Source organism: Terrapene carolina, unplaced genomic scaffold (genome assembly GCF_002925995.2).
Source record: "Terrapene carolina triunguis isolate 2854851 unplaced genomic scaffold, T_m_triunguis-2.0 Scaffold36979, whole genome shotgun sequence".
Taxonomy (NCBI): Eukaryota; Metazoa; Chordata; order Testudines; family Emydidae; genus Terrapene; species Terrapene triunguis.
The window spans coordinates 11,092-19,627 of record NW_020701330.1 but is presented as its reverse complement, the minus strand read 5'-3'; the positions used below and the strand labels follow the sequence as shown (position 1 = coordinate 19,627).

The 8,536-nt window shown below is 44.8% G+C and overlaps 1 pseudogene; it reads right to left on the bottom strand.

Annotated features, from left to right (window-relative positions):
- Positions 1 to 3,525: 3,525 nt before the first annotated feature.
- Positions 3,526 to 8,536, bottom strand: part of LOC112108913 — a 10,482-nt pseudogene continuing 5,471 nt past the window's right edge.

Sequence of the window (8,536 nt, the reverse complement as noted above, 5' to 3'; positions counted from 1 at the left end):
CCTTTCCCAGGCCCCTGGCCCTGGCAGCTGCCACTCCCCCATCAGCCCCAGCTGGGCCCCTCTGCCCTGGGCAGCGAGCTCTCGGGATAGGACTGTTTGCTCTGCAGCCTCAGCCCCCTCTGATTCCCTGCCCCGGGGGAGCTGCTGCCCCGTCCCCCTCAGGCGGAGCAGTTCTCGGCTGACAGGACAAAGGGGGCAACCGGCGAACAAGCATCCATGAAAGGACTGGGTTGCTACTGCTCCAGGGTGGGGGGACATTGCAGCCACTGGAGGAGGCAAGATACCAGGGGGGTTGGGTCAGTCCCATTCCCTTCCCCTGTGATGCCTCCCAGGGATACCCAGGGCTGTGAGACACTTTGCCAGCACCTGCCCTTCGCGTGAGGAACCCTAGTCAGTGTGTGCCAGGGGGTCACTCCCCTCTAGGCCTCTGCAGGTCTTGCTCTCTCAGTATAGGTTAGTGATACGCACCCACCAACCCTCGAGCATCTCCCTGGAGTGTCCAGCCCCTGACCCACCAGACATGCAGAATTACTAGACCCGGTGTTCCCAAACTGCATCTTACCAGTTACACCACACTACACAGCTTCATTTAATACACCGCACTCACACTCGTTCACACAGAAAGCAAGTATGTTTATTTAACACAGGGATTCAAATGATAACAAGTAGAAATATTAGAAACAAAGGGTTACATATAAAATAAAATCATGACATGCACACTCGAGCCTAAACTTGATTAATAGGACATTGTCCTGTCATAAGAGCAAAAGCCCCAAATCCTTCCAGTCAGGTGTGGCTGTGATCTTCTATTCATGAGACAAGCACACAGTCCTCTTGTCTCCTCAGTGGGAAGATGCAGAGTTTGTCTCTTTATCTACAGTTATCGTCCAAAACTCCATTGTGTGCACTTGTAGGACAACTCCCGCTGCTTGTCTTTTCCTGTCCAGGACACTCTGTGAGCACTTGATTAACATTTTGCTCAGACTGTAAATGGTGCCCATTGTGAACCATACAATACTCAGCGTACATGTAGATAGACCGATAAACATCTCTTGTCTGAAAGAAACCTGTTTTTCACCTTTTCTCACCGGTCCCAAGTCACAGACCTTAAGAACATAATTTTCAGTCTATATACATAACTCCTTACATGTTATCTGTACAATGATTAAGATGACCAGTGTGACACAGGCTTTCAGTAGAGGCCTGGCATGACACGCTTTGTTGAACTAGTATGTAGATACCAGGCCCAGGGGATCCCGGAAATCCTAATGCACCCCTGTGTCCTCTGCCAGTTGGCACCAAGAAGTCCCTGGGTCACACAGCCCCAGTAACACTCATGCTACTGACCAGGGGAGACCCCCAGAGTAGAAGAGACTGGGATAAAGGGGAGCAAGGCTCAGGGTGGGGAGGACTGAGTCCCAACCCCCCAGGGTCTCTCATTTACTCTGTAGGGACAGCTCTGCGCTGGTGCTGCAGGAGCCCAGGGTGAGAGCTGGGGTGCCCTCTCTGGGTTCAGGCAGGGGCTCATTCACTGCAGGGAGTCAGGGTGTCCACAAGGCACTAAGTGCTGTCCAGGGTATTTATTAACCACCAGGAGAATGGGGCCAAGGGACATATGGGGATTTGCCAATGATTCTGTTTTTCGGGAGGGGGCATTGTGGTGAGGCTCCAGGGAAAGAGGATTACTGGGTAGTGCGATGGCAGGGGCTATTTGGTGCAGATGATCATGAGGGGTGGCCCTTGGGGAAAGACACGGAAAAGAGAATGACACTAAAATATCAGGGACAGAGATAGCAATAACCAGAAGGGATGGGAAGAGAGAAGCGTGTTGCCCTGGGGACACTAGAGGGAGCCACTTCCCCATCCAGCCACGGTCTCAGGCCAGCAGTTGAGAAAGGACACGGGTAGGGAGAGCAGAGGGGGTCCTAGGCTGAGGTGACTGCAGAGAGTTTGGGCCAGAAATGCTGTTATTGATGATTTTTATCTCTACACATTTCAATCAATGTCTCTATTTTTCTTTTATTTAATCCTCTTATTTCCTCTTTAACCGTAGAAAATCTTCCTTCTGGGACTAAGGTTTAGCTGCATCCCTTGGGGACTGTTCCAGCAACTCAAGAGAGACTTTCTATTAACTATGGTAAATATGGCCAACCCAACATTCCATAACAGATAAAAAGTATCTTTTCCACAATTTTTATCCCATTTTCACATCCCATTCTCTTAACTTGCTATCAATCTCTGACATACTTTAAGATAGTAAGTGGCTGAACTTGGGGTCTGAGGAAGGTCTAACACGATCTTGGATGCATAGGCTCTGACTCTATGGGAGTTTGGGCGGGAATTTTGGAGAAGGGGGTGGAATGGGGGTGGGGCAGGGGTTGGAACAGGTGGGGCAGAGGTGGGGCCTCATGGAAGGGGTGGAGTGGGGGTGGGGCCGGCGGCCAGGGGGGCAGTCAAGAATGCACCGAGAAGAGGGGAAGTCGGCGCCTATGCTGAGATGTATAAACAAAGAAGTATCAAGGAGGATTAGGAAGATATTACTTCTGTATATGCCAATGGTGAGATCATTACTGGGATATTGTGTCCAGTTCTGGTGTCCATAGTTTAAAAAAAGTGTGTTGGAAAATTGGAGAGGTTTCAGGGAAGATCTGCAAGAATGATTCAAGGTTTGAAAAAACCTGCTTTATACTGAGAGACTTGGAGCTCAATGCATTTACTTAACAAAGAGAAGGTTGATCATGGTCTATAACTACTAAGGAAGAAAATAACAGATAGGAGAGGCCTCTTGAGTCTAGCAAACAAATGTAGAACAAGATCCAATGTCTGGAAATTGAAGTTAAATTTATTTTTAATTGAAAATAAAATTCAGCTTTTACAGTCAGGGTAACTGACCTGGAACAGCTTCCGAAGTGAATTGGTAAATTCATCATTATTTGAGGTCTTTAAATTGCAATTGGATTTCCTTCTAAAACATCTGCTCTTCTTAGTTCAACCACAAACTACTTGGTTTGATAATGAGCTGCTCCTTACCAATTATGGATGAATAATTTCCTCCACAGCAGGAATTATTGAATGGAATTTTCTGGCCAGGTGTTATGCTGAAAGCCAGACTAGTAGATGATTATTGTGGTTGCTGCTGGCCTTGAAATCTAATAATTTGTTAGGAAGAAACTTCTGTTGTTCCACAATTGTCCATTCGGGGTTCCTGGAACCTTCTTATGGAGTATCTGGTATTGGCCACTCTCGGAGACAGGATAATAGACTAAATGGTCCTCTCTGCTCTGGTCAAGTGTGACAGTTCTTATGTTCCTATCAGTAATTGTACAGCAGCCACTCTGTAATTGTATCATAAGTTGCCATGTGACATGAAAAGTCAGAAACCTGTCAGTTCCACTTAGAAGTTGTGAAGTGAACATGAGGTTCTGAGACTTAAAAAAAATACAATACAGAATATTTTTAACATGCCATTTTTTAAAATTAAGGAAAGTTTTAAAACATTCATTTCAACAGGCTCTAACCATGTTTTTATTTCATGTTAAAGGCTTCCTTTAGGCCCTCCAGTGCCCGTGTTTCAGTTATTTTTCCCCAGTCTCTTGGGAGATCTGCTGGGTTAGCATTATAACTTTTAGCTAACTGGTGATTGAACTTCTGAAAAACAAACTTCCAGTAATCAGAAGCCTCAATGCTGGGATCTGGCTGAATGCGCCAGTCTGGGTAATAGACGCGATAATCTTTGTAGGGATGATGTTTCCCTTTTGTGTCTAAATTTCGGAATGAGTTCTCAGAAACCACTTTAGATGAGCATATATCATAGACAAGTTTTTGTGTATCAAGATACCTGTAACTGCATAATCCTTGTGGCCGATGCACAGATGCAAAATGCTCCTTGTGGTCACTGCCTCCTGCTTCACAGGGGACTTTACAAAATGGACACTGCTTCCCACAGCCAAACACTCGCTTAAAAATTACATCCTGGGGTTTTAATGGCAGATTGGAGAGTTTGGTGTGAATATCCAAACCACCAAATTGGGATAAGATTTCTTGTTCCAGATCCAGAAGAAAGGTTTGAATATTAGCACAAAACTGGCCTGTTTTTGCTGTGTTTTTAAACTGTATCCCAACTAAGCTGTCCTTGGAAATGACTAGGTCCTTCTGCAGCGCTTCACAAAAGTTGTTTAAAAATGCTAAGGCTGTGGTATTTTTTTCATTTTTGGAGCTTTCCAAAACTTCCCTCACTTTCTTTACTATTGTAGATAGAATCTTTTTCTCCAACTCTCCCAAATGCTTCGTCTCCCTGTAATGATCCATAATACGTCTCTGAATCCAGGTTTTGACAAATTCTTTATAGTTTTTAATATATTTCACATAGTTATCAAAATTCATCTCCTCCAGAAGCTTTTTCTGTACAGTGAACTGGAAGAAGGTCCGGCTGCCATATTCAATGGACTCTGCCTTGTTGAGAATGTCATCTACTATCTCTATGCCTAGTCTTTTGTTGATATAATCCACCAAGGCGGGTTTGAGACATTGATCACAGAAATCCCTGGCCCTTGTTTGGTTCTCATCTTTTTCCAAATACAGGTCAGTAAATGTGGAGAAATACTGAGGTTTCAGTTTCTCTAAACGACACTGAGGATCATTTTGTTTGATAAAATCTTCATGCATCTTCTGAAAGCTCCAAGCTGCCTCCCCCAAAATATGAATTTTCAGCTCAACTTCAAAGCAAGCAGTAGTGCCAAGTTTTTTAACATCCTCCTGTTGGAGCCTTTTGTTGATTATGTTCAGCAATTCTGTGCAATAGATTTCATCATAGTCCACTTTGGAATTTACCTTTTCTTCAGTGTATCTTTTACCCTCATCTATTAAGGATTTAGCAAGTTCTTCTGTGTGAACAGCTGTTTCACATTCCCCTATGAACAACAGTTGTTTCATAGTTTTGATCCATGCTGAATCTAGATACTCCTTTTTCATTCTGAAATTGTCAATTCCATGAAACAACAAACTACCTGATTCCTGTAGCTTCTGCCTGATGGCACTCCCTCGATTTGCCAGGTCCTTTCTCAACTGGGACTCCATCTCTCGATAAATTTCACGTTTCTGTAAACTGCTGAACTCCAACTCTGACAGTGTTTCTCTCCACATGTTTTCAAATTCTAATTTCAGTTCCTCATGATCTAGTTTATGTTTTTTGTTCCTACATTCATCCAAGACCCTGTCAACTTTCCCTTCAATTATCTGCATGTATGAGGTCTGGATTTTTTCTGTCTTGAGCTGGCCTTTTCGAATTCGAATTGCTTCCTTGCACTTGTTCTCAGAGTAGCTCTCAAGTTCATTTTTGAGGCAGTTTGCACTCCTGATAAAATCTTCTCTGTACTTTTCTATCAGGTGCAGATTTGAAATTCCACTTTCAAAATAATCTTGTAAATGAGCCAAAACTTTTTGTTTCTCGTGCTGCAGTTTTTCCTGTGCCTCATTTTTCAACATGGATAAGGCACCAGCCTGTAGTTTCTCTGATGTCTGATTCTGAATGACAGTTTCCTTTTCAGATACCCAGAGATGTATCTCTTTGCGGAAATGCCATTCCCACTCGGAATACTTCATAGACAGCTGGTTATAGGCTTCAGCTACAAGGCTGTTTCTGAAACTGAAGATGAAGTTCTCGTGTTTTACAGCATTCCACAGGCTCTCCACCCATTTGACAAACTGGGGAATGTCCTTAGGGGCTCTATTATGTGACCGTTGCTTTATCAAATCAATCAGGTATTTCTTTAGCTCACACACACTCTCACTGTATCCCATGTTCACTGGAGCCATGGGAGGGACTCCGTGCCACAGTCCAGGGATGTACCAATTGTGTTTCTCTGCATCATAGTCCATAATACATGAAAAATTCACTTTTTTACATTGCTTTTCCATCCTAGCTGCAGCTATGGTCATTTCATTCAGCTGCTCTAGGAGGTGCTTCCTGTCCCTCATGTTTTGGTCATGCGCAGACACATCACTGACATTCTGATGCACAAACTGGCAGTTGGGTTTTTGCCCTATTTCCTCCATTCTGAGAAAGGCATGGACCACAATTTGCAGAATATCCTTCATTTCTGTGGCATTCTCCATGGCCATGTTAACGATGGTTATGTCACTTAACCCAATCACCAGGGTGGCCAGCTCATTGTCGTGTTGATAACTGTCCTCCAGCTTGGCCAGTTCTTGGGCTTTCAGGCCTTCTGTGTCTATCACCAGGATGAAATCACAGCCCAGCTCCTGCTGAAAGTTCTCTGCCACTTTAATGAGCATCATGAAGGCTCCTCGCGTACATCGGCCACTGCTCACTGCAAACTGCAGGCCGAACATGGTGTTGAGGAGGGTGGATTTCCCAGTGCTCTGCACTCCCAGCACCGTTAGAACCACCATTCTGGACCTTCCCCCCAGCTTGGCATGGAGCTCAGTCAGAACATCTGTCACCCACTGCAGTGGGATGTTGGATGAATCTCCATCTTGCAGTTCCATAGGAAACCCTTCCAGCATCAGGTCAGCTGCTATGCCTGGGAGATGGATGAATTGTCTTTGGCATGTTGCCTTGTCTCCTTCTTTAACCATTGAGCATTCAGCTTCATAAAACTGCCCCAACTCACGCATGAAATGCTCAACCCCTAAGGAAGTGGAAGATATTAATTTATCCAGCATGGCTAGCGCTTGTGGGTCATCTCCTGCCATTTTACTTTTCCCTTTATATTGATCCCGTAGTTTAAAAAGATTATCTCGAGCAATGTGATCCAGGCTAAACTTCATCCATTTCAGAAAGTAACGTTTCTCCACTGAAGGCAATTGTTCTATTCCATTAACAAATTTAATCAATCCATCAGTAAGGTCACATTGATTCTGCTGTCTACGTAATTCCAACTGTTTCTCTCTCAGTTGACATTTATAGTCTTCGGTGGGAGTCTCCCCTTGCCTTCTCATTCTGCACAGTTCTTTTTCCACTTTAGCCAATTCTTCCCAGAGATCCCCCTGCAGTCTCAGCATTTCCCTCTTGTACTTTGCCACATCTTTTATTTTCACAGTGATTTCTCTAGCCCGCTCGCTTGCACTCTGACATTCCTTTCGGTCCTCATCTACCTGGATTCCAAGTTCACGTGCGGTCACAGCCATGGCTTCCAAATTCATTCTCTTGGGAGATGAACTCATTATGCTTTTTATGGCAGATTTCAGTTTTTGCACAAATCCTGCATTATTTGTGGTGCTGTCTTTCTTCAGTAGTTGTGATTTGCTCAGATTCAGCACTGGAGCCAACCTATTAAGGAATCCCAATGTTTCCTTGGGATTTCCATTCTTGCAATTGAGAATGAAGTAGTATTTAGTGGCTAATCCCTGCAGAGAAGATAACTGTGCGTATTGCCTCTCACTGATGCTCTCAGTAACTATGAACACTGCTGAAGAGACGACAGTTAAAAAGCTAAATTGCAACCAGTGCGACTCAATGTCTCCGTGCAGGTTTGTAATTGAGATGGGCTCTGGGAAAAGATCTGAATTCTCCCTCCCACAAGGGAAATACCAGGAAATCTCAACCAACCCATCTGCAATTTCCCGAGGGACATTCCCAGACTCCATGTCATGATGGATGAAGAAATTGTGGTGCTGCTCGGAGGGGCTGAGAACCTCATTGAGGAGTCTGGACTTGGAGAAGCTGCAGCTCCCCAACCGCACAAAGGAAATGGTTGGCAGTGACGCGAGCACCAGGCTCTCCTCACTGAACCCTCTGCTCTCTGCCGCCGAGTGCGGCCTCCACTTCCTCACAATGTCCCTCATGGCCCACAGCATTAGGGTGCACTTGGGGGTGTCGAGGGCAGGTAGCAGCAGAGGGAGGGCAAACTGGCACATTGAACATTTTGGACAGGATCTCCTGCTGTAGGAAACTGTCTGAGCAAAGCAGAACAGCACAGAGAACATCGAGGGGATGCAGAGACTCTCTGATGTCAATGTCACTAAAACTAAAAACGTCTCCACCTGCAATCTGTGCCTCCTCACTGCCGCCTTCATCATCACATGCTCTATGTCCAAGGCTTGTGTTTCTGGCTGTCCCATTCAGAGTCATTAGTTTCCTCAGGAAATGCCAAGGTAAATCCCCTAACATCTGAGGAGTCCACTTTTCTATACTTTCTGAGCCAATTTCCAGGACATCCCGCAGCCTGAGTTTTGTGCTTTGGTATTCCTGCAGGTTTAGCTTAGAAAGGAGTCCTTGAAAAGCTTTATTTTTCTCTGTAAAACAAAATGAAAATAGGATTCTCATGGCTTTCTGAAGTTAGATATTCCCAGACAGAACATTTTTAGAGATGGAGTTAATGATGTAAAATCTTAATAATTTAAAAGAAAAATTCCATTGGTGGCTAGTAATTAGGGGTTAATGGCGTTATAGCTAATAAACTAATCCCCCTCTTCTATTTCTTTAATTAACCTTTTCCACAGGGGTTCTCAACCTTTTTCTTTCTGAGCCTCCCCCCCCCCCCCCCCCCCCCCCCCCCCCCCCCCCCCCCCCCCC